This window comes from Montipora capricornis, chromosome 3 (assembly GCF_036669925.1).
Source record: "Montipora capricornis isolate CH-2021 chromosome 3, ASM3666992v2, whole genome shotgun sequence".
In the NCBI taxonomy this organism is placed as follows: Eukaryota; Metazoa; Cnidaria; class Anthozoa; order Scleractinia; family Acroporidae; genus Montipora; species Montipora capricornis.
In genome coordinates this window covers 55,500,458-55,505,870 of record NC_090885.1, presented here as the reverse complement: position 1 = coordinate 55,505,870, position 5,413 = coordinate 55,500,458, and positions in this window count along the sequence as shown.

Below are 5,413 nucleotides of genomic sequence, written 5' to 3'. Positions count from 1 at the left end.
ATGTTTCTGTTCTTTTTGGGAAAATTGGTTGAGTTGTTTGATCAGAACTTCAAATAATTAATGTGGGGAAATACTCCCAAATAGTTCACACCCTTGCAAAATAAATCTGGGACTTCCTAGGAATTCCTGGAAATTTCATAGGAACAGAATTGTGAATTTTCATAGGAAATTCAGACTTGGAATAATTCCAAGCTGTGCATCAATTAGATTAAAATTTCTTGGAATAAGTAATAAAAACTTGGAATTAGACAGAAATTTTGGACATTACAAGTGCTGAAACTTTCTTGAACGAGTAAATAAAATTATAGTTTCTAACGAAACTGTGGTACTGCGTTGGTGGGAGAGTGAAACATGAAAATTTTCATGTTTCTTGAACGAGGTCAGAAAAATCAAGAATTGACCTGAAATAACTGAGAAGTAGAAATGCACATGTGGAAGAAACAAGGTTATAGTGACCTGCTCCTGTTAAATGATATTCCAACCAGCAAATCAGAAATGTGCTGGACACCATTCCAGTGAAGCTAACAGTTACCATCATGGCTCACACAAAAAATTAGAATACAAAATAATTGCTTTCAAAGCAGTTACCTTCAGGTCAAAATCTTTGGATTGGGTTCTTGTTTTAAATTTAAAATACAAAAAGGGCTTTTTAAGATTTCAGATAAACCACAGAACCATAACAAGTCTGCAAAGAGTCATCCTTAAATACATCAAACCATAAACGGTCGGGTGAACAGAATTGGCTGCTAAGCATTTTTCTCTGCTGTAAAGGACCTTTTCCTGCTGTCCCGTCAAAGAATTTCTTCAGGAAGTGTATCTTCTTCTTTCATGGTAACTAAAATACAAATATATGCGTGTAAATACTTCAATGATGCAAGTCACGATTCTTCTAAATTCGTGATCATTTCAATCAATTACAGTTAAAGTGTGTGAAGTGTAGACTCAAATTTAGCTCTCTTTTCTTACAAACGTCAATAATACCTAGTTTTCTCAGGCATTTATGATTATGCATTGAAAAGAGACAGCATTTACCAGAACGAATCATTTGTCAATCGTATACATCAATTAATTCGCCGTATGAGCACTTTTATACAAAATGGTTTACTTCACCATTTGATCCAAAACTTCATTTTTCTTGTTAAAAGGTTTACCAATTATTGCAGGGTTATAGCATTTAAAAAGCCAAATTAAGTATCCTTGCCAGAAAAATTGACTTGAAGGTACTCTACATGTAAATCGTCATTTTGAAGACAATAAGGCATCAAATCAAATGTTATTCGCCTATAGTTAACGCTTACCTTTTTACTTGAGTTCTTGTAAGCATTTCCCTGCCTTGGATCAGCATTTAAAGAGTAAAACAAACAAAAAATCATCACAAATTTGTGAGCGTTGATACAAACGTTAATAAAGCCGCCGATTACCGCCAAAATCGTTAAGAGCTTGCCGTGGAGACTGCTGGCCAAAATGAAAACGGCTCACTAGTTCCAGTCTTGTCTCTCACTCGTTATACAAGATGGCGCTGGAAACATTGAAGAAAAATGAACAAGATTCCGAGTGAAGTCCTCCAATTAACCCTCAAACAAAGTGGGAAAGATAGTGGTACAGTATTCATTGAGTGGATAAAGTGCTGACATGGAGTGTGTAATTCTTAACATTGATGCTTCATGTTCCTTTTGGAACAAGGCCGGTGAAACGTGGAGCATACCGGTATTTCTATAGTCTATAGAATCATCATAATAAAGGCTTTTATTTTCATTTATCTGTGTTACGCTATTGTGAATTAAATTGGGGAAATAATCCCTTATTATTCACAATTTTGGGAATAACTTGGGGGAATGTGTCCACGTTATTCACAATTCTGGGAATAACTTGGGTAAAGTGGTTCCTATATCATTCACAATACTGGGAATAACTTGGGAAATGTGTCCATATTATTCACAATTCTGGGAATAACTTGGATAAATGTTCCCATACTAATCACAATTCTGGGAATAACTTGGGTGAAGGTTTCTGTATCATTCACAATGTTGGGAACAACTTGGGAAATGTGTCCATATTATTCACAATTCTGGGAATAACTTGGATAAATGTTCCCATACTAATCACAATTCTGGGAATAACTTGGGTGAAGGTTTCTGTATCATTCACAATGCTGGGAATAACTTGTGAAATGCGTCCATATTATTCACAATTCTGGGAATAACTTGGATAAATGTTCCCATACTAATCACAATTCTGGGAATAACTTGGGTGAAGGTTTCTGTATCATTCACAATGTAGGGAACAACTTGGGAAATGTGTCCATATTATTCACAATTCTGGGAATAACTTGGATAAATGTTCCCATACTAATCACAATTCTGGGAATAACTTGGGTGAAGGTTTCTGTATCATTCACAATGCTGGGAATAACTTGTGAAATGTGTTCATATTATTCACAATTCTGGGAATAACTTGGATAAATGTTCCCATACTAATCACAATTCTGGGAATAACTTGGGTGAAGGTTTCTGTATCATTCACAATGTTGGGAACAACTTGGGAAATGTGTCCATATTATTCACAATTCTGGGAATAACTTGGATAAATGTTCCCATACTAATCACAATTCTGGGAATAACTTGGGTGAAGGTTTCTGTATCATTCACAATGCTGGGAATAACTTGTGAAATGTGTGCATATTATTCACAATTCTGGGAATAACTTGGATAAATGTTCCCATACTAATCACAATTCTGGGAATAACTTGGGTGATGGTTTCTGTATCATTCACAATGCTGGGAATAACTTGTGAAATGTGTCCATATTATTCACAATTCTGGGAATAACTTGGATAAATGTTCCCATACTAATCACAATTCTGGGAATAACTTGGGTGAAGGTTTCTGTATCATTCACAATGCTGGGAATAACTTGTGAAATGTGTCCATATTATTCACAATTCTGGGAATAACTTGGATAAATGTTCCCATACTAATCACAATTCTGGGAATAACTTGGGTGAAGGTTTCTGTATCATTCACAATGTTGGAAACTACTTGGGAAATGTGTCCATATTATTCACAATTCTGGGAATAACTTGGATAAATGTTCCCATACTAATCACAATTCTGGGAATAACTTGGGTGAAGGTTTCTGTATCATTCACAATGCTGGGAATGACTTGTGAAATGTGTCCATATTATTCACAATTCTGGGAATAACTTGGATAAATGTTCCCATACTAATCACAATTCTGGGAATAACTTGGGTGAAGGTTTCTGTATCATTCACAATGCTGGGAATAACTTGTGAAATGTGTCCATATTATTCACAATTCTGGGAATAACTTGGATAAATGTTCCCATACTAATCACAATTCTGGGAATAACTTGGGTAACGGTTTCTATATCATTCCCAATGCTGGGAATAACTTGGGAAATTTGTCCATATTATTCACAGTTCTGGGAATAACTTGGATAAATGTTCCCATATTAATCACAATTCTGGGAATAACTTGGGGAAATGTTCCCCCATAATTCACAATATTAGGAATAAATTGGGAACTTTTCCCATATTGTTCCCAGCTTTGGGTATAACTTGGGAAAACGTTCACAGCATATTCCTAATATTGGGATGTAAAAGAAAAGTAGACGTTCTTTCCCAATAAAAACCCAAAATTTCCCCCAAAAGTAATTTCTTGTCCCAATTTTTTCCCATGAGTGGGAAAGTTTCCCATTTAATTCCCAAATGGGAATCTCGAAAAGTTTCCTGTGACATGTAGTGGTATGTACTGTATGTTGCAAGAAGAAGGCATCTTCTCGCCTAGCCTCAGCACTTTCTGTAACCAACTCTCTGTCCAAACTTCCCAGCAATCTTTCAATGAACCAATTCCCAGCTGTACCCACCTCCAATTTGAACTGTTAATCAACAAATAAATATAGTGAGAAGTTTCAGTTTTCTTGGAAAAAATAATTCATAATCTCAGTCACATTTCCAAACAAAAATTATTACCGCTACTTACAGATAAAAGATGTCATAAGAATTTCATCCAGATAAGAACACTCAATATCACATGTCTCAAAAAAAAAATGGTGGTACATGTAATAATAAAGCTGATCATTTCTAAGGTGTATGACAACTGCAGACTGCCTACAAATAGCGATTGTAAACAGTATTTAAGTCTAAGCACCCATTTTAAATAAAACATTTAGCTTTCAATAACTGTGAGTTACGGTTAGTTTGGGGTCTGCACTCTGCAAGTGTCAGACACTGTCACTTCTGTTATAACGTAAGTGTTTGAAGAGCAGACTCGTCAAAATTTGGCTCTCTTTTCTTTAAACGCCAATAATAACAATCTCATGCAGGCATTAACATACTGTTTGCATTGAGTACAATAGTTTAAATGACAGCTGAAGCTTTCTGCTTTCTGTCGTCCTGTAATTTGCGGGGAGAGCACCCTAATCCCAAATCATTTGCTTAACCATTTGATCTAAAGCTTCATTTCTCTTGTGAAATACATACCAATTTGTTAAAGCACTTAAGCCAAATTAAATATCCTTGCCTCACAAATTTGGGACTTAAAGGTGCATGTAAAAGGTTTGAACTCTACATAAGCTTACATTAAATTGTCATAAGGCCCGATTCAGACGCCATACTTTTCATGAGCCGAACTTAATACATGAAAAGTTCGACGTTTGAATCAATTAAGAACGCTTATTTTAATTTGGAATGGCTCAGGCGTTCTTTTCAACTGGCCTAGACGGGAATTCGGCTTTAGCATGGCCGTGGATCGGCTTTGATTTCAAACGTCGAACGTTTCATGTGCCGAACTTCATGATCATGCATAAACCATGTTTTGCCTTCTACATGAAAATCGCTGACAAAATCAATTGGTTTTCTTGGTAATGGCTTTGGAAATGCTGTGGAGGGGCCAGTTAAGTTCGACTTCTGAATCAACAGGCGTACAGTGTGTTGCCTTGTTTCCGGCCGGTACCAGTTTCCGGCCAAAAAAAGGTAAACTCGGTTATTTTCGATGGGATTTTAACTCTTCGTCCACCGAAGCGATCGTTGGAAAAAAAAACGAACATCTCCGCTATCAACTGATGGTTTAGGCGGGCTTTTTGGTTGAGAAACGAGCGAACAAGAAGGGATTTTGTTCAGGTGAGTAAAATCTTACCGGCTAATTTTTGGCCTTTTCACTGCACAGCGAAGCCACCGTACGTAAATAAATAACTCGTTTAATAGGAAATAGTCCACGGAGCTTGATAATTTTTTGAAAGAATTTACATTGAAGATGGAAGTAATTGAGGGACCTGTCATCGTAAGCTAGAACTTAGCTGTTTGCGAACGTCAGAAGTCTAAATCCTAGCTAAGATTTTCGCATACTACGCCAGTTTCCGGCCACTGATCTGCACTCACAGATAAATTGTTT